This window comes from Dipodomys merriami, unplaced genomic scaffold, assembly GCF_024711535.1.
Source record: "Dipodomys merriami isolate MVZ:Mamm:240054 unplaced genomic scaffold, mDipMer1.0.p SCAF_1, whole genome shotgun sequence".
Lineage (NCBI taxonomy): Eukaryota > Metazoa > Chordata > Mammalia > Rodentia > Heteromyidae > Dipodomys > Dipodomys merriami.
In genome coordinates, this window is record NW_027202270.1 from 6,543,009 (window position 1) to 6,564,774 (window position 21,766).

The 21,766-nt window shown below is 37.4% G+C and overlaps 1 protein-coding gene and 1 long non-coding RNA gene across 3 annotated transcripts in view; one reads left to right on the plus strand and one right to left on the minus strand.

Annotated features, from left to right (window-relative positions):
* The window catches only part of Dis3l2 (DIS3 like 3'-5' exoribonuclease 2), a 401,227-nt gene that overhangs the window by 165,357 nt on the left and 214,104 nt on the right, over positions 1-21,766 (minus strand). The gene's annotated exons all lie outside the window — the stretch shown is intronic.
* LOC138827000 (uncharacterized) lies at positions 15,306-21,617 on the plus strand. The gene is made up of 3 exons (XR_011371923.1): positions 15,306-15,440; positions 19,240-19,387; positions 21,235-21,617. It is a non-coding gene; the product is annotated as an uncharacterized lncRNA (long non-coding RNA).

Genomic DNA, 21,766 nt, shown 5'->3' on the forward strand with positions numbered 1-21,766 from the left:
TTGCTTTTAAATTTTACATTCTTACATTTTTCCTTATAGTATTCAAAAACCACTTAAAATTTCCAATCTACCCCTAGGATGAAAACTAATGAGTAACATGGCCCATAAAGGAAGGAGTACGTATAGCTTTACTAGTATGCAGGTTGCCTGGTCTTAGGCTGTCCCCCTCCCTCCCCTGCACCCCAGTCAACATGGAACTTAAACTAGGCCTTAGAGTCTTGAACTGAGAGGGGAAAATTGGAGGGCCAGGAGGCCAGGAAAGAGGGAAATCAGCCTCCCTCTGCATGGACAGGCCAGGACAGAAGCTTGGGAGCTGCTGCCAGCAGCCTTCCACTATAGAAGGCAAAGGAGACTCTTGAGTGAGGAAAAGAATGGAGACCTGTGTAGGGAGCAGCAGAAACAGGTGTGGAGTGAAGTCTCCTGGTTCCTGCCTCATTACAGTCCCTGGTTCCCTGCCCTTGGATTCTGGGAGACCCCACAGGATCCTTAAAACAGATTCCCCTTTCTGCTCAAGTAAACTCCAGTGATTTCTGTGATTTGGGACCAAAACAATCTTAATTAAACAACAGCTGTGGAAAGTTTCCTAGAATAGCTAACTTGTCGTGGCTTTCTCTAATGTTTTCTCATTAAGAAAGCTGTGATGGCATGTTACAGTCACCACTTCTATGCTGCCTGCTCCAGGGAAGCTGTCAGCCTCCCAGGTTCAGAGGGCCCCAGGAGTGCATCATGGCACAGCATCATCCAAGGTAGGAGACTGGGTACTGTAACAGCTGGTTTCCATTTCAAAACCAAATTAACTTTAAAACTATTACCTTTGTCATTCAAACTCCATAAAATACCATGCTGTGGTGCTGGATCTTTTGGACTACAGGGATTTGAAATGGAAGAGACAGCTTGGGGAAGTATGAAAGAACAGAGATTGACTTTTTTATGTTTACAAGGCTATGGATTTAAGAAGGTGGACACACAGGACAAATGGAGGTAAAGAGTTTCTAAGACTGTACACCTGACACCTGTATTCAAGTCCTTGCTCTGGCTTCTCACACCCAAGTGACCTTGAGCACTTACTTGTCTAAGCTACAGTTTTCTCCATTTTACAACAGAGATGACTATTTCACAAAGCTGTTTAGCAATTCAAAGAGATAATACAAATTCATATGAAGATATAAAGTAAGCATTTGGGGGTATGTGTATACTTGCCACATTAACAACACTAGACCAAAGCTCTAAACTCCTGTGTTACTTTTATTTATTCTGGACATTTTGGGCAAACACTAACAGGTGGTCTATTTAAGGAACTGATTTTTCTCCTGATGTGTCTTCCAGTGCACATCAAACATTAGTGCAGAGAAGACAGGAAGGAGTGCTCAGTGAGTGTCTATATGTGCCCGGTGTGTATCTATATGTGCCCAGCATTGCCTTAGGTCTAAGAAATAAGCCAGTGAGTTAGAATTTTTTCTGAAAAAAAAAAAAACTATTTCAAAAAGGACCGATTAAATGACTATAGAACAGGATAATTGAATACACATTTAAAGTATTGTTATGCTTGTGGGAACACTCCTATCCTAGGAATTCTAATTACATCTGAAAGACCACAGGAGAACTGTTTAAACAATCACAGTTTGAAACTCCTTATTCTTCCATATATAAACCTTGGTATAATTCCACTAAGTCACTTCTCAGGCAACTCTACTGTTTGAGCAGGAGTGAATACAATGTAACAAGACCAGTTTGTTCACACAGGTACCAGAGCTTCAGTCCATGCAAAGGCTTGTCCTCTTGGAAGCTAACGGGCTCCATGCACTCATTCATGCTACTGAAGCTTGGTTTTTGGAATTCTTTAAGAACCACTTTCTAAGCCAATTCATAAGCTTCATAAGAAAATCAGTTTTACTGCTTTATAATTATACTTTTTTTTAAGTTGGATTATCCAACTTGATCACCCACTTGATTTAGCACCATTGGCTCTGTACTGACTTGACTGTTTCCAAATCTCAAATCCACCCTAAAAGATGAAGATTTGCCATTGTTGAAAATGTGCCTCAGGCTCGGAAGGCAATTTCCAAAGAGGAATCCAAAACGGTCTATGTCTTCCAGGGTTCCTCACCCACTGCCTGCCAGCAAGCTCAGTTCTCCATTTGTAAAATACCTCAGGACCTTTACTTCTGCTTCCCCTCACCCCGTGCACCAGCTCCTACTTTCTCACCTTTCCTTAATTCCTCCACTGATGATACTCTGGCTTTGGATGAAACTGCTTGAGACAGCCACAAGACAAAGACAAGGCTTGGTGGCCAATGCAGTGACTTGTGTTCTAGCTTTGTCATAGCTGACCTTCTTGCACTAGAGCATCAGGCAACTTACCCTTGTTTGGAACTGGTCACCAACTCTGCCCTTTCCTTTAAGTCTTCTAACCTTTCTTTGCTCCCCCCCCCCCTTACCTTTTCCTCAGAAGATTCTTCTCTTCAAAAGTGAAGCTCTTACAAATTTGGCCTTGGTTCTCTTTCTCTTTAGGCTATGCAACCACTCTTTGGGTGGGGGGGGGGGGGCTTTACTATAGTAATAGTTATCTAGTTATCTGTTGCTCAGGCTTTTTTCCTGAATGTCAGGCCTAAATTTCTGTCTCTTTGTCATCTTTTGGTATCCTAGGCACATAATACCCAAGTTTTACTCACCTTTCCCACCTAAGAATTTTGTTATCCATGCCCTTTAACTCATCATCTCAGATTTCTCTTGAATTTCATTTTGGCCTAGAGTTATTGACACAATTCAAGGGCCAGGGGACATCTTCCCTTAATTAACTAAATTTTCTCAGAGCACATGGTCATTAGCAGTGTTAACTCTTCTTCTTTTGTTATAAGACACAAAAGTATACAGAAATTCTATTCATCCTTTAAGCTCAAGTTCAAATACCACTTGTTCTTTAAAGCATCCCAAGTTCTGTACACTACAATAAGCTACTTTCTCATTTCTTTTTTTTTTTTGTCGGTTGTGGGGCTTGAACTCTGGGCCTGGGTACTTTCTCATTTCTATTTACCTGTGCCTTTTTTTTTTTTAAAGTGAACCTTTTACTTTGTGGTAAAGGTAGTTATAAGAAATAATAGAAAAGCTGTGTAAAAGCTTTCAAAACTATAGTACAATATCAAAACTAAGCCACTGTCATTGATATAATCACCTTATTTAGATTCCTTATTCTTACTTGTGTTCATCTGAGTTGTACGTTTTATACAATTTTATTACAGGTGTAGATTCATGTAAACACATCCATTTGAGCTACTGAATATAACCATGAACTACCAAGGGTTCCTTGATCACTACTAATTTCCTCCTGCCCTGCCTCCCACAGTCACCGGCCATCATGAATTTGTTCTTCACTCCTGAAATTTTATTTTTCAAAAATGTTTCATAAATGGAATCTTATGGACTGCAACTTCTGAGACTGGCTTTTCTCACCCAGCATAATTTCCTGAAGCTTCATCCACATTAGGTTGCACATCAATGCTTCATTCTTCTTTATTGCAGTGTACCATTCCACTGTATGGATGTACCATGGCTTGTTTAGCAATTCAGGGGCATCTGGGTTGTTTCCAGTGTGGGGCTATTATGAATAAAGCTGCTACGATGATCCGTGTACAGTTTTTTTTTTGTGAGAAAATGTTTTCATTTCTCTGGGATAAATGCCCAGGAATGTAATTTTACTAGGTTGTATGATGGTTGTGTTTAGTTTTTTAAGAAACTGCCAAAGTGTGTCCAGAATGACTGTGGCATTTTACATTTCTCAGCAATGTGTGAGTGATCCACTTTCTCTGTGTGGACACCAGCAACAACACCAGTATTACTTGGAACTTCTCACAAAATTTGCCTTTTCTTTTTATTTTACATATTCTGATAGTTGTGTACAAATGATTACATTGTAGATAGTTTACCGTGTATAATGGCTAAGTAATGCTAAGTATCTTTTTATGTGCTTATTTAGCATTTGAATATTTTCTTCAGTACATGGTCTTAATTGCTTTTCTACAGTTGTGTTTTAGAGGTTCTTAGTTCTTAGTGAGTCCTAGATATTGATTCTTTGTTGGATATGTAGCTTACAAATACTTTATCCCAGCCTATATCTATCTTTTCATCTGTTTATTGACTTTTCACAGACTAGAAGTTTTAAATTTTGATAAGATCTACTTTACCAATCTGTTCTTTTATAGATTGCACTTATGTGTCAAAGTCTAAGACTCTGCCCAGCCCTTAGTATGTCCTCTAAATGTTCTATATTCTTTTCTATAAATTCATAACTTCTGACTTCTCTATGTAAGCTCATGATAAAATTTGAGTTAATTCTGTCAAGGCTCATTTATTAGCCTGTGTCTATACGTTCTTCCAGCATCATTCTCCTGCCAAAATGAATTGCTTTTGTTCCTGTCAAAAACCAAGAGGTACATTTGTATGGATGTAATTCTGGCTTTGCAGATGCTCTCTGTATGCTCTCTTATTTTTATTTATTTTTTTGGTTGGTCATGGGGCTTGAACTCTGGGCTTGGGCACTGTCTGTACGCTCTCTTATCAAGAGAGAGAACATTCCACTTTTCTTACAAGCGAAGCATTTTCAGTAATAATGTCAGTTGGACTTTTGGATGTGCATTTTCTCTGTCAATAACCTCCTCACTTCACCTCACATGTTACACAAGTTCTACCACAAAGCAATATCCTCAACCTTTCTCTTCTCTTTTCTTTTCTTCTCTTCTCTTCTTCTCTTCTCTTTTTCCTTCTCTTACCTTCCTCCCTCCCTCCCTCCCTCCCTCCCTTCCTTCCTTCTTTCCTTCCTTCCTTCTCTTCCTTTCTTTGCTTCCTTTTTTTTTTGAGACAGGGTCTTACCATGCAGCTCATGCTGGCCTTGAAATAGAGGTCCTCAGTGCTGGGATTATGACCACATACCACCATACCAGGACTTTTTATCAACTTACTTTGATAAAATTTATGGCCTTCATTTTATTTGAACAGTATCATTGAGATAAAAATCACATACCAGAAAATTTATCATTTTATAGCATATAATTCAGAAACTCTTAATACATGTGTAGTTATGTAATCATTACCACCATCTAAAACACTTCAGTATCCTACAATACTTCATGTCCTAGACAGTCTTTTTATTTATCTCCTTCTCCAGAGCCCCAAGCAGCCGGGAATCAACTTTCTTTCTCAAGAGTATACCTATCCTATTTTATTTTTTTAAAAAAGCAATCATAAAGTATATAGCCTTTGTGTCTGGCTTCTGGTAGGTACAATGTTTCAAGGTTCATCTGTGCTGCACTTGCGTCAGGACCCCCTCTTTATGGTTAATGGCATTCCACTGCACAGGTTCATCACATTTTGTTTATTCACTCATCAGTTGATTGACATCTGGATTGTTTTTATTTCTGGATGGTGTTATACACATCATATGTAGGTTTTGGTATGGATACATTTTCTATTCTCTAGGAAGACTGCTAGGTTCCATGGTAACTCTATGCTTAACACTCTGAGGAATTGCTAAACTGTTTTCTGAGGTAGTACTACCATTTTACATTCTAGCTCTGATATCTTTACATTTACTCTGATACCAACGTGGTTTATTATTGCCATCCTAGTGGATGCATAGTGGGATCCCATCATGGTTTTTGTTGCTGTCGATGTTTTTATGCCAGTACCATATTGGAACCATTTGAGCTACGCCTCCACTTCCAGCTTTTTGCTGGTTGGAGATGTCTCGTTGATTTAAGGGGCAAGAATGGTGGTATAAACCACATGAATAACTTGCTCAGCCTTGCTGGGGGAGTAGAGAAAGAGTATGTGTTTTTACACACATACATACATGAGAGTGTTTTCTATGTGTGGTTATCAGGGATAGTTATTACCAAAAGGTTATCTGTTGTTAGACCATCGTTTTTTTGGTCTTCCAGCCATAGGAGACAGATTTTTCTTTCAAAAAACCCTGGCCATGCTGGACTGAATTCTGCTGTCCCCTATCTGGGATGCATAGAAAGCAAAGTGGAAACCTAGGGAATCATCATGTTCTTTCTTAAGCTCTGAGATCCCTACGGCAGTGTGCCTACTTTTTCTAATTTTCAGAATTTTCTATGCTTGTTTATTATGCTATTTTCACATTTTTAATCATAAGGAGACAACCTGGGAGAAATAGCCATAGTCTATTTTTGCCAGAAGTAGAAGTCATGCCTCTTAGACTTCTCTGAAGAAGAAATAAGAATGGCCAACAGACACATAAACAAATGCTCAACATCTCTGGCCATAAAAGAAATGCAAATCAAAACAACATTGAGATTCTACCTCACCCCAGTTAGAATGGCTATCATCAAGATATCTAATAACAACAGATTCTGGAAGGGATATGGCCAAAAGGGAACACTACTACACTGTTGGTGGGAGTGTAAAATTGTTCAACTCTGGAAAGAAGTGTGGAGGTTCCTCAAAAGACTGAACATAGAAGTCCCCTATGACCCAGGAATCCCACTTCTGGGTACTTACCCAAATGATCACAAACAAGGCCATCTAAAGCTACCAGTACAACAGTGCAGCATTATTCACCATAGCTAAGATATGAAACCAATGCCCCTCAGTAGATGAATGGATCAAGAAAATGTGGTATATATACACAATGGAATTCTGTGCTTCCATCAGAAAGAATGACATTGCCCCATTTGTAAGGATATGGAAAGACTTGGAAAAAATTATATTAAGTGAAGTAAGCCAGACCCAAAGAAACATAGGTCCCATGATTTCCCTTATTTGCAATAATTAGTATACAGCTAGAATAATCTTAGCAGATGAGCAGAATCGCTCAATAGTTATGTACATATGACCATATAAGATGATGAACTCCAAGACATGACACAGAGGTTTTTCTTTGTTGTTGTTGTTTTTAATGAACTATGTGATGTCTTGTTTCTTCTGTATGTTCTTCCCCTTATAGTCACTGTATTTGATTCCCCTGTTGTCACTGTATTTGATTTTGGTACTCTAGGTATTGTATATACATTTATCTGAATTAGGGAAGGGAAGGGGAACAACAAAATGGTGAGACAAAGAACAAGGAGGGAACCAATACAACAGCTATACTCACAAGACAGTATGTTGGAAATAATCTGTAAAACTTGGGGGTGGGGACTAAAGGGGAAGGGAAAGTGAGAGAAAAATGAACAAGTTCAACAAGAAATGTACTTATTACCTTTCTTATGTAACTGTAATCCCTCTGTACATCACCTTGACAATAAAAAAAGAAGTTATGCCTCTTATTTTATGACAGTAATAGTAGCACCTCATTCTTCATGATTTTTTCCTATCTAATTTTCCTACTATAGTGAAACCTCTTGAAGGAACTAGACTGTGTTTTACCAATATTCAAGATCCTAACAATATCAAAAGGAATGGGAGAAGGCCCATCACAATTATACTTAGTAAATTAATTCACTATCTATAATCTCTTAAATAAACAATTTTTGTATTTTCCTTTTCTCCCTTTATTCTATGCTCACTTATTTACATATTTAATGTGTTATATCCCAAGTATACTGTGTTAGACCTAGAAGTAGAAAGATCACACGCAGACCTTGCTCTTGATATGAACTTCAGTATCTATCAGGTAGACAGGGTCATCCACAAGTAAACCAGAGCACAGTAGAGTAAATGGGCAAACTGCCAAAGGAGAGCTAAGCACTTCCTTCTTCCACAGTAAAGACAAAGTTTTGAAGCAGAAAGATGGTGCTAGAAAAAGGAAGAAGTGCAAGACAGGCAGCAAGGCACCATGGAACTATGGAAAACTGCGGTGGCTAAGTACAGAACACGGTACTACATAGGAATCTAAGACATTTACTAACCTTGTATTTCATTACAATAAAGTTGATCCTTTCATTTTTGTACATTTTTTATTGTAAAAATGTTGTACAGAGGAGTTACAGTTACATGAGCAAGGTAATGAGTACATTTCCTATTGAGCATTGTTGCCTACTCCTTTGTTTTCCCCCTACCATCCCTTTCCTCCCACCTCCACAACTACCTCCCCCACACCGCCAAGATTATAAAGTTCATTTTTAACATAGTATCTTGTACATCTCATTGTTACAATGGGTCAACCTGTATCCTTATTTAAGCATTTTGTTTTTTCCCATCCCCTACCTGAATTAGAGAAGTGTATATACCAGATGCAGGGCACAAACATCAAATACAGTGAAAATAGGGGTTATACCGGGAGAGGAACATACAAAGCAACAAAAAAATTTTTACTCGCACTGTTATGAATGTCAGACTACTTGACATCCCTAATCTCAGGAATTATTTGCCCACATAATTATTACTATCCTGTGGCTCTTGTTTTCAAATTCTATTATGGTTTTCCATTCTTTATCATCTTCCAAAAGAAGCTTGTCACTTTTCCAAAATTCTGTGCAGGACACTATCTTCTTTTATCTAAAACCCCAATATTAATAAAGGGCCAAAACTTGCAAGTGATACCTGAAGCACTGACAAAGTTCAGAACCCCAGAAAGTTCTTCATGTATTAAACTACAGCTCTGCAAAATTATTACAATCAGTGTTTGAGGAACTCTGCAATAGTCAAGGCTAACAATGTAAGATGCAATTATTCACGAAAAATGGCTAAGTATCAATTTAAAAAAACTGTGTATTATGAGAATTCCCCCCCTCCTTCTTCCCAGCTCTGCAGTAGACTTGAAAGCCAGCAGCCTGGAAATTATGGTTGAGAACTAGTAGCCTCACAGCCACTAGAGGAACAGAACAGGTGTAGAAAACCCTTAAAACAGAATAAGTATCATTATTCAACCTAGTTGGAAGCATTAGAATTTGCTCAGTAGAAATAATCTTATAGTCCCAGGGGTATACACTGAAAACAATCAGTACCATTTTCTTTAGCACTGCATCTGAGATAGTGACAGCAGTAGAGCAAACAAGAAGTAGACAAAAAAAAAAAAAAAAAAAAATCAACAGGAAAACTGGAGAATGAAATGTCTATCAGAGGCTTTGAAAGGTCTGATGTGGAGCCGGGCGCTGTTGGCTCACACCTGTAATCCTAGCTACACAGGAGGCTGAGATCTGAGGATTGAGGTTCAAAGCTAGCCAGGCAGGAAATTCTGTGAAACTCTTATCTCCAATAAACCACTCAGAAAACCGGAAGTGGCGCTGTGGATCAAGTTGTAGAGCGCTAGCCTTGAGCTGAAGAAGTGAGGGACAGTGCCCAGCCCAGAGTTCAAGCCCCACAACCAAAAAGAAAGAAAGAAAGAAAGAAAGAAAGAAAGAAAGAAAGAAAGAAAGAAAGAAAGAAAGAAAGAAAGAAAGGAAGGAAGGAAGGAAGGAAGGAAGGAAGGAAGGAAGGAAGGAAGGAAGGAAGGAAGGAAGGAAGGAAGGAAGGAAGGAAGGAAAGAAGGAAGGAAGGAAGGAAGGAAGGAAGGAAGAAAGAAAGAAAGAAAGAAAGAAAGGTCTGATGTGTTCCTGGGGATCTAGATGAACACATGCACATGCACAAAGTTGTTTATATGCCCAGAAAAGGTCTCACATCTTGTTGACCTTGAAGCTCTGCACATATAAGAAGTAAAGCCTAGTTCAGGATTGTAAAAATGCATGCCTGAGCAATGAGTGTATACTCTAGTACACACAGAGGCAATCAACAAAGGGTAACAGTCTTATTATCACCAATATTTAAGGAAATCTCTCTTCATCCATTAGCTGACCACTAAACTAATCAAGCAGAACGTCAGTAGAGTCTCAAGACAAAGAGTACAGACTTTCACAAGACCATTTGGGCTGAAATAACAAAACACCATTAGCTGGCTGAGTTCTTAACAAAAACCCTTTGATTTTCACCATTTTGGAAGCTGTGACGTTCAAGATTAGTATCTGGTGGGAGCCTGCTACCTCATGGATGTAGACATGGTATAAGGGGTAGGATTTCTCATTGAGGCCTCTTTTATAAAAGTACTAATCTCATTCATGAAAACTCTAGCATTTTGACCTAGTAACTGCTCAAAGGTCCCTTCTCCTAATACTATAACTTGGGGATACGTATTTTAGTACATTAACTTAGGAAACAACACACAGAACCTAAGGAATTCGTTCAGTTAAATCAAATCAGGAAATAAACTAGAGCAAAACCAAACAGCACAACAAAACATCAGGGAAAAGAAGGATGAAGAACTGATTTTTATTAAAGATACATCAGATATAATTATAGCATATAAATTAATAAAAAGAAATGGGCTACAGTAGCTAAACTACTAGCAAAGGAAAGGACTCAAGACAAAAAGTAATACTAAACACAAAAGAAGACACTTTATAATATTAATAGGAGTCAATTCATCTAGAAGACAAAATAATTATAAATTTATATGCAACTAACAACAGAGCAACAAAATACATGAAGCACAATCTAGCCAAACTAAAGAGAAAATATAAAAACCAATCATAATAGAGACTTCAACACACAACTCTCAGTAACAGAGAGAACAAGTAGAGTATTAAGGAAATAGGAGTTTTAAAAAAAGCCAACTTTCCATCAACTTGATCTAACCTATCTGCACATCATTCCAACCAACCAAGAACAGTAAACAATCTTGGGGAAAATAATAAAAGCAAAGTTGAAAGACTTGGCTTCTCAGATCCAAAACTTACTACAAAGTTACAGTATCTATACAGGGTGGTACTAGCACAAATATAAACATTTAAATCCATGGCATAGAATTGGTAGATAAATAAGCCTCTACCTTTATGACCAACTAATTTTCAGGAAGGATGCCAAGAAATTCATTGAGGAAGAAAAATCATCTTTTCAGCAACAGTCTTTTCATATATACACATGCAAAAGAATGAAGCTAGAAGCTGAGTGTAGTATCTCAAGACAGTAATTATTACTATTTAGGAGATGATCTGAATGATCAATTTCAAGCCAGTCTGGGCAAGCAGTTCATAAGATTCCGTTTCAGCTAATGGTTGGATATGGTGGCTCACTCTTGTCATCCCCAAAATAGGGACACAACTGGTTTTTTATTTCTTGCCATTGTTTTTAATGTATTTATAAAGTACTATGAGATTTTTTTTTTGTTTCTTTCGTATGTTCTTCCCCCACGGTATAACCCCTGTTTTCACTGTATTTGATTCTGGTTCCCTGCATCTTGTATATACATTTTTCTAATTTGGGGAGGGGAAGGGAAATAACAAAATGCTGAAACAAGATACAGGTTGATCCATTGGAACAATGAGATGTACAAGATACTATGCTGAAAATTAACTTTATAACTTAGGAGGGAGAGGGAGGAGTTGGGGAGGTGGGGAGGAAAGGGATAGTAGGGGAAAAGCAAAGTAGGAGGTAACAATGCTCAACAGGAAATATACTCATTACCTTACTCATGTAACTGAAACCCCTCTATACAGTATTTTTACAATACAAAACATATAAAAAGAAAAGAAAAAAAAATCAATGAAAAAAGGGCTGGTGAAGCAGCTCAAGAGGTAGAGTGCCTGCCTACAAAGTAGGAGAGCCTGAGTCTAATGTTCAGTACCACCAAAAAAAAAAAAAAGAGTTGAGTGTACTGGTGAACACCTATAATCCCAAAACTAGGGAGGATGAGTACCTTGAGTTGAGACCAGTCTGGGCTACATAGTGAAACCCTTTCTCCAAAACAAAAAAGTACAAGACAAAAAACAGGTGGGGAAAATATTTACAAATCTTGTATCTGATAAGTTACTAGTGTTTGGAATAAATAAGTTACTTCTAGAACTCAGGAATAAAAATACAATCCAATTTTAAAATGTAGCTGGGTGCTGGTGGCTCACACTTGTAATCCTTGCCACTCCAGAGACTGAGATCTGAGGATCGTGGTTCAAAGCCAGTGCAGGCAGTAAGTCCTTGAGATTCTTAGCTCCAATTAACCACCAGAAAACTAGAAGTGACACTGTGGCTCAAGTGGTAGAGTGCTAGACTTGAGCAAGAAAGCTCAGGGACAGAGCCCAGGCCCTGAGTTCAAGCCCTACAACTGACCAAAAAACTAAATTAAACTGCGCAAAGGATTTAAAGAGACATTTCTCACAAAAAAAAAGATGTTTATATGGCCAAGAAGCATATGAAAATATGTTCAGCCTCATTAGTCATTATAAAAATAAAAAATCCAAGCCGGGCGCTGGTGGCTCACGCCTGTAATCCTAGCTACTCAGGAGGCTGAGATCTGAGGATCGCGGTTCAAAGCCAGCCCAGGCAGGAAAGACCATGAGACTCCTATCTCCAATAAACCACCAGAAAACCGGAAGTGGCGCTGTAGCTCAAGTGGTAGAGCGCTCGCCTTGAGCTGAAGAGCTGAGGGACAGCGCCCAGGCCCAGAGTTCAAGCCCCACGACCGACAAAAAAAAAAAATAAAATAAAATAAAAAAATAAAAAATAAAAAATCCAATCACAATAAGACACTTTTCAAACCCATAAGAACTGCTATAAGCATAAATACATATAACAAGTGTTGGTGACAAAATGAAACAACATCCTCATTGTATTTCCATGGACATACAATGGAAATGGAAAAGTCTGACAGTGCCTGATTATATGCCCCAGCAACTCTACTCCTAGGTCCATATCCAAGAGAACTGAAAACACATGAGGAGAACCTGTGTCAAAATGTCCACAGCAGCATTACTCATTCTATTCAAGAAGTGGAATCAACTCAAATGTGCATCAACCAGTCAATAAGCAAAATGTGTTGCATTCATTCAATGGAATATTATTCATCTATAAAGAGAAAAGAGGTTCTGGTAAATGCTATACTATGGATGACCTTATGTTAAGAAGCCAGCTACAAAACACAGAACATTATTTTAGAATATGAAAATGTATAGAAAGTAAAAATTAGTAATGGTTGCTAGAAGCTTATTCAGGGGACAGGGAGAATGAATTAATGAGAGTAGTTAGGGTTGAGGAAATGTCCTGGAATTACATAGTGTGATGATGAACAATTTTCTGAATACGCAAGAAACCACAGAAGTGTACAATTTTAAAAGGTGGATTTTAATATCACAATATAAAAATAACTATTCATGGTGGTCCAACCTATAATTCTAGCTACTCAAGTGATAGAGACAGGAGGATCATAGGTCAGAGACAGCCCAGGCAAACAAGTTAATTAGACAACATCTCAACAAACAAGCTGAACATAATAGTTCACACTTGTAATCCCAGCTACATGGGAGGTATAGATAGAATGACTGGTCTGAGGCAAGGCTGGTGTTGGGAAATGGGTGAAAATCTTTCTGAAAGAGAAAAACTAAAAGCAAAAAGGGTTAAAGATGTAGCTCAAAGGGTAGAGCACTTTTCTAGCAAGAATTAGCCTGGAGTTCAAATCCCAGTACTACATTATTTATATGCACTACGTATATATATATATATATATATATATATATATATATATATATATATGTGTGTGTGTGTGTGTATATATATATATATATATGTGTGTGTGTGTGTATATATACATGTACACTATATATAATCTACATACCTACATCTATACATACCTATATATGTGTGATCATATATAGATATATGCATATGCCTATTCCTATATAAGGAAAACAGTGAAGATACTTCACCATCATGGCAATTAGCTATCTCTACATTCAATGTTACTCCAAGTCTTAAGGGTACCTATATAAATTTTTTTTTCATATCATTGTAGTATAATTTCCTAATGAACTGTATTGAGAATGTGAAGAAATGAGTCATATAGCTCATGGATTTATATTTCTTTTTTTTGGGGGGGGGTCCGGTCATGGGGCCTGAACTCTGGGACTGGGCGCTGTCCCTCAGCTCTTCAGCTCAAGGCTAGCACTCTACCACTTAAGCCACAGCGCCACTTCCGGCTTTTTTCTTTTTGCTTATGTGATGCTGAGGAATGGAACCCAGGGCCTCATGCATGCAAGGCAAGCGCTCTACCACTGACCCACCTTCCCAGCCCATGGATTTATATTTCTACAACGCTCTAAAATGTTTCCAAGGAATAAATTCAATTGCTATCATCTTTGCTAGTACACATTTTTCTCACCTATTCAGGCAAAACTACTCATCTCTGTATATTTATTCTCTCTACTAGGAGTGCTAGTTATCAACACAAATTTATGGACTGACAAACTCCTAAAGAAAGTACATGCTTAAAATGAAGAATGCCCAGCTGTAGATCTATATTAGTACTCATTAATCCTTGGTACTATCTGTGAATTTCCTTTAAGTTCATTAACACTAAGATGGAATTTATGTGAAAGGAATAGTATTGTCAGCGGTTTCAAATAACAATGACAACTTTTCCATCTAATACCAAACAATTTAACCTTGCTTCTCTCTAACTGGGGAGTGATGGAGTACTCTTAACAATGGAAGAACTGAAATGTAAAACATAACCTTTAAACTTCGTATATAACCATCATGTATTTTACATGATAGAGTGATCACATTTATTTCACAGATAAATGTGAATACTATATTCAATGGAATACTATTTTCTTTCAAATCCAATAAAAGAGATGTCTATACTAACTCAGAAAGAACATTTCAAACACAAAGGTATGTACTGTTGGTCCTAGAAGTGAGACAGAGCAGAGGGACCCAACTCCCCTAAGGAGCTGGGGTTAACCACTGTTGAGTACTATTAAATGCTATTGACAATATTAGTTTTGTGTTGAGCTTTAAGTCTTGTTAAAATCATTATTTTTTTCCTGTGAATAAACAAAAACACTGGAACGTGGCTATTTGGGCCTTTGAAGAGCAGAGGACAGACCTTTCTCATACACGTGGCAGACCTACACGTGGCAGACCACGGGGTAACTGTCAGTCAAGCAGCCCCTTCTCTGGCAACCTGTTCTCCTAGCACCCAGGCTATTTTGGATATTTTGCAATCATTCTAAGGACACACAAGCTGCAAAGAGCACTGTAACTGAAGTGAAGCCATGGCTCCTGGTCAGAAGGCACTAATCAAGTTGTATCTGCTTCAAATAACCTGAACCATGCCTTGGAAGGCAGCATCTGAGGCTAAGACCATTCTGGCGGGACTGCAGATGAGCCTGCAGCTCTTCTCACTAACTTCCGGAGGGGAAGCACCTCCTCAGTAACTCAGCAAGAAGCCAGTGATTGGTGAATCTGGAAACTGTGCTATGACTACTAGCAATGCAACCTTTCATTTGCATGTTACATTCATGTCACAAAACCCTTCCTGGCTAGGTCACCAGACTGTTCATTTAGTTTACATAGCCAAGAAACACCCTGGGTGCTGCCCCTAGTGTTGTAACATCAATAGGTCCAAAAGGCATCCCCCAATTGGTCTTCTTTTGACTGACTGGTGATTTGTATCATGAGACTGGATAAGCTGGTGACATGAAGAAGGGTAGCACTGGCAGAGGCATGGCAGCAAGAAGGTAATTGTAGAGTTTCAGAGGGCAGATGGGGGAAAGAAGTAGCAGAGAGCAACAAAGGTACCAAGAGAGCAGGAGACGGTGGGTGAGAGACTTCATACCCTGTCTGTGGAAGTTTCTGGTAGCTGCTAAACTTTAAGGACCAAGGATGGACACCTAAAGGTCAAAAGGTGAAACACCAGCTGCTGTGAAGGCCAAGGGTCCTTCCACTCAAGGCTCAGGAACTACACAAAGAGCCACTGAAAAGACCAAGGGTTACAACGTCCCAACATCCATTACAGGTCAAGGGCCATAATAGCTAGCGTTGGCTGCTGCTGACTGTGGCTATGGCTTGCTGCTGCTTAGAGCCAAAGATTTCACTAGCTGCTAAATGCTAGGTGCTAGAAACTGGAACCTAGAGGAGAAAGTCTCTAACCTAACCTGAGCACCTTCAGCCATAATTCTGGAGCCAGAAGTTCTAGGAGCTTGAAGTTATAAGCTTCCAAGTTTGTCAGCCTACCCAACAAGCCTTTGACACTGAAGGGCCCAGGTCTACCAACACTAGAACAGCTATTATTGGCTACTCATGATTTCCATCTGAGTAGAGCAAAAGGATCCTAGATAACCCATTGATAACATAGTTCGAAATGTCGTCAATTTGTAAGGTATATTCAATGAAACTAGTTCCAAGAGATAATCCTGGAGAAAAAAAAAAAATCTTGGCAATCTATTAACTCACTGTTATCCAAAAGCACTTGGCCACAGAATCCTTTGCCTTCATAACACCTATCAAAACCCCAGGAACCCATGACCTACCGATTCCTTTTAGAAAATCCCAATCTGGTCATAAACCCATTTTATAAAAGATGGCATTTCTTATTCCTACCAAGTCACATAGCTAGTCCCTAGAAGAGCTAGGACTGACTTCTAGTGCTTCTCTAAGAGGCCACACTGCCTTCCCAGAGGAATCTTTTTTCTAAATGGCAATTTAATCACACTGGATTTCCTGATAAACAGCAAGATCATTAGTCATTTAATGTTAGTTATGTTTGAAAAGATTTCCCACAAAAGAGTTGACCTGAAAGAAGTTGGTATTATATGACTCCTTTCAAGTTGCTATTTCAAGGTTGGTTTTACCTGGCGTGAGGAGGAAATTGTTTTGAAACAGCTCCACCTTGAAGATATTTCAATATTTCTTTCCACAACACCCTTTCTGTGCTCAGTATTTTTAGCTCATTGTTTTCTATTTTGGCAGCCGAGAGGCTGCAGTTTGTAATTTTACCTCCAGCTTCATATTTCTTCTTAAAAGTGAATACAATGTCCTGTTTATAATAATAAAATCACTAGTTGGCAGAACGACATTAAATGGAAAAAAAAGAGAGAAAGCAATTGGAAAATTTAGAGCAAGCAATTTTAAGTGCCAAGTTTCACATTTGTAATGGTCCGGTGGAGGTCACTGGGCTTCCTTTTTATTGAGGGAATAGTAAAGAAATAGATACCCACAAGCTTTCTTGTAAAAAGCTATAGAAACCACTTCCACTTCAATGAAACTCATGGCTTTACAGAAAAGTGATGTGATCCAAACATCCACAGTAACACTACATGTAGGGAAAACATAAAATCAGTTTAGCATGGTATTTTTCCCTTCAATATTTAAGTCTTCATTTTCCACATTAATTGAGCTTTTAAGCTTTGGTTTCCTATTTGAGTTTAGCAACAAAGCAATATGAATGAACTGAGAAATAAATGCAGCCAGTCTCAGAAGTAGCCCTGGGATTTCTTGATACAACCTCCTGTGAGCACTTTCCTTGGACATAGTGTCTTCCTAATCCCCAAAGATTTGTAGAACTGGTGTTGCTTAACCTCAGATGCCCTGCTAAAGAGAGCTGCAGGTCTAGGCTACGCAGACAGGGATTCTCCAGACACAGGAGCCAAAGGTCCAGAAAAAAATGGTGAGCCCAATCAAAAGGGCCAGATCACCCCTGCAAGTTCACACCAGCCTTACTTCTTCTTAAAAATTGCTAACCAACCATTTTTCTTTTCAAAATAAACACTATTTCTCTCAACTTCAGTTTGCAAAATATTACCCCAATTCCACTGGACTAAAAAACTGGAATTTTACTGACATAATTGGATTATGAGGTTTAAAGATTGATGGAACTTTTCTGTTCCAAATATAATTGTTCAAATACCAAACCTAAACGGGTATGTAGAAGTTCTTACGTAGCTAGAGCCAGAGTAACTCTACAGGCTCCAGAGAGAAGGGATGAAGAAGCTACCAAACCATACAGCTTCAAGCCCTGTAGAGATCTTAGAGTCACAGGAGGACTCACTGTCTCTCTACAATCAAGACCAATCACTAAAATAGAGATGATAAGTAACTCCATTTCCCGCCATGCTTGCTTCCTTCTCCTCTCTCAGCTCAGGCACAATGACCTTGGGCAGGTGACCTACCTGCCATTTTCTATTGCACTTTATCTGAGTAGGACTCTGTCTCCCTGAAGAACTAGGTCCTTAGTTGTCATTGTATTTACAGAATCTAATTCAGTACTTGATATTTAATATATATATTATATACAATACAAACCATATATTACATGTATTAATATATACATATATAAACTATATAAATATTGTCTTAAGAAAGAAGAAGGGAGAAAAGAAAAATTGTAAAGGAGGCTTGATTTTAGGAGTTGACAGAATATATATATATATATATATATATATATATATATATATCAATACAACAGCAATTTTTCAGCATTCAATAAAACTCAATACTAGCTTTTTGTGAATATCAAATATTATCTTGACAGATTAAAAAAATCTCTTTGAAGACACTAGCTCTCTGAGAAGAAATAAAATCACATTATTACAAATACTTGTACCAACTACCTCTCTCCTTCATTACAGTTCCATATTTGACTACATTTGATTCCTGTTCTGCTATGACACTAAGAATGCTACAGGGTAGAGACACTATTTTTGCTCATTATTGCATTTTCAGGGTCCAGAGATGGTGTTCAATAAACATTTTTTTTTGGCTGATTAACTAAATAAACTGATTATCATAAGACAGGTCAAAGAAGTTAATCTGAGTCAATCAATATATTTTATAGACTTTGCTTTCTATATACTTTATTGTAGCAAAAATAAGATTTTAACTATGATTGCATAAATCTATGAATTAACCTTGTTGTCCTCACTAGGTATATAGGTCAGGGGGAAATTTAGGTATACAGATAAAAGCATTGCAGAACAAAATCCAATAGTATGGACCTTCTCATTGCTTCCTATGTTTTTAGCCAACCACAATTAATGGTATTTTCCTGTGCCTACTATAGAGATTTATAGATTTTAACTAGTTTAGGTAAACAAATCTTTATAAAATAGATGAGTCCTTAAAAGTATCACTGTATAGATCCAGAGATTGAAGGTAATATTAGTCAATAATATCAGTACTAACAGAAATTCTACTAATCCAGGAAAATGACAAAGTAATGTTTCTTCTGTTACTAATAATAATTCAGACTCAGCCACATTATAACTTCAAAATAATGGCTACCAATTATAGGCTACCTAACAAGTATTTGAAACCATTTTTAAAACATGAACCTATCCCTTCAAGGTAAAAAAGAAATTTTAATGTTGAGCAAAAGAGTTATTGCATTTTGAAAACAATAATGTATTTACAGCTTAAAAATACCATTTTTTAAAGTAGATATGCTGAGATGCTTCTACTGTTGTATGACTTGGGGCCTAAAAAATTATGTAAGTTAGCTGTATGCTCGTTGACTTACTCTTATAATCCTAACCTACTTAGGAGGCTGAGACTTGGAGGAACACCGTTTGAAGCCAGCCCAAGTAAGAAAAGTCTGTGAGATTTCATCTCCAATTAACCACCAAAATGCCAAGCTCGACTTGTGTCTTAAGCAGCAGAGTGCCAGCTATGAGCAAGAAGCCAAATAAGAGTATGTGACCTTGAGTTCAAACCCCAGTACTGACATATACACACAAAATGATGTAAATATACAAATAACAAAATAGTTTATATGTATACTTTTAAACTTCCTAGTAGAATTTTCTACCTAGATTTGAAAATGCCACCCAAAGAGTAACGGGATTATGAACTTACATTTAAAAAATTCTGATTTTAAAGTGTAACATCTTTCTATTACTCTATAAAAACTAGTATAGATAGGATTTATTAGCTGGGTTTCAGCCCAAACTGGAATATAACTGGCATATAAGACTGAAAAATAATATTATTTAATAACCTCAGCTCACATCCTCTAATTATTTTCAGAAAAATGTAACTTTTTCTTTTCTGATAACCATTCAAATCAAGTATCAAAATACACAGGACTTAGAACCAGACCTCTGAATTTCTATATCACAAGTTGATAAAGTAAAATCTTAATAGTTGAGTTGTTATAACCAAAATTAAAATTATCAAAATGGCAAACTCTGATAACTAAAATTAAAATACTTAACAATTTTACTATTATTTTTATTTTCTTTAGAATATAAATAATAGTAAAGTAGTACATATTGAAATATTTTAAATGCAGATAAATAAAAAATCAGATTTGAAATAACAATATCTTTAGGGCAGCACATGAGGGGAAATGTTTGAAGGCTAACATATTCTTTTTAAAAGTATTTGTTATTACAATAATAACAGAGAGAGTCTGCTAAGTTCTTCTATCTTTGAAGAGAGTCTGCTAAGTTCTTCTATCTTTAAATCTCTTATCAGGGAACATAGTTATAATTTAAAAGGCTTTCGGCCAAGCAAGTCTTTCTATTCTATCGGGGCAAGGGTAACATCAACACAGAGCCATGAGTAGTACTGAACCCATAACTATTGAAATGCTTAAAATTTTTCTGCAGGCCAGGGACAGGTTAGAAAATCTAAGAATATTATCCTGACATTTCAATTTATGATTCTAAAGTTATTTTTAAAAGCTTAGTAACATGGCAGTATACAAAATGAAAAGTAGACTATAGCTTTCCTACTTACTTACTACTTGAGTGAATACATTCCTCATGGTCATCACTTAGGTTGACAGTATGATTTACTTATATGTGTATACTGTGTGCACATGCACATACACACATAAATATCTATTGATGAATATATACATATAGGGAGTTATATTACTTTTGTATTATTTTTATTTTACAAAAATAGGCTCAATTCACAGAGTTCTACAATTGGCTTCTTGTACCTAACACTTGATGACTACCCTAAGAGGACAGCCCACATGGATTCAGTCCCTATCACAGATCTATAGGGAATGATATCATATGGGCAAACCATAGGTTTTAAGCCATTCTTTTATTGGTAGACATTAGCAATGTCTCCATGTTTTGCTTTTACAATAAGGCAACAATGAACATTTCTGTGTACTTTGTGTATTTCTCTAAGTAGGACAGACTCCTGAAAACAGATTTTTTTGGGAAAGAATAGGTACATTTAATTTTTGATTGGTATTATAGAATGACTATACTAAACCAAACAATAAGAGTCAGCTACTCAAGATAAATGAATTCAATCTTTCCTCATCAAATCTCCTCACAGATACCTACATTCAGAAAAAGATTTTAGCAAATCCCACAATTTGTATATAAAGACACAAAGGTCTCTAAGGAAATATCACCCTATACACCAGCAGGAGCTCAGGTGGGGTTACTACTAAAATGCAGGACTGTAACTCAACTGACTTCATATGCATCATGTATTCCATAGGTCACAATAACAAGTATGAAACAGGACTAATTATCTCCTTTTCTTTTCCTTCCCTTCTTTCTCATCAAGAAGAGAACAAAAAGAGGCAAAAAGTTCAGGAAAGATGCAAGCAGAGGAAGATCCTCAAACTTGGTGGACTAATGGGCACCCAGAATTGAAGGTGCTCTAAGTTCATCTGCACAGTGAGCAAGTGTGGTGGAAACAACTCTGACACGGGATAACCTTGGCCAAAACCTTCTGCAGCCTCAGTGGATTGTATGAAAACTTTCTTGGTTCTAAATATCACCATGTGGCATCCAAAATGAATGCCAGTGTGAAACCAAATTCTGAAGAGAAATATCAGAAAAGAACTAACATCCCACAATGAAGAAACATCTTCAAAGAAGATGTTGTTATAAAAATACCACAAAAGTACTTTCCAACAAATTCCAGACCTAAAAGTAAAGCTTTAAAATGAGGCTCCAAGCACAAAGTCCTGAATCCATTTTCTGTGCCTAAAGAGGCCCATTTAGAGGAAGTACTTCTAATCAGATAACACTGTCTTTGCTTGACCAGACCTATGGGATCCAGTAAGGAAAAAAGAATAGGAAAGGGACCTCTG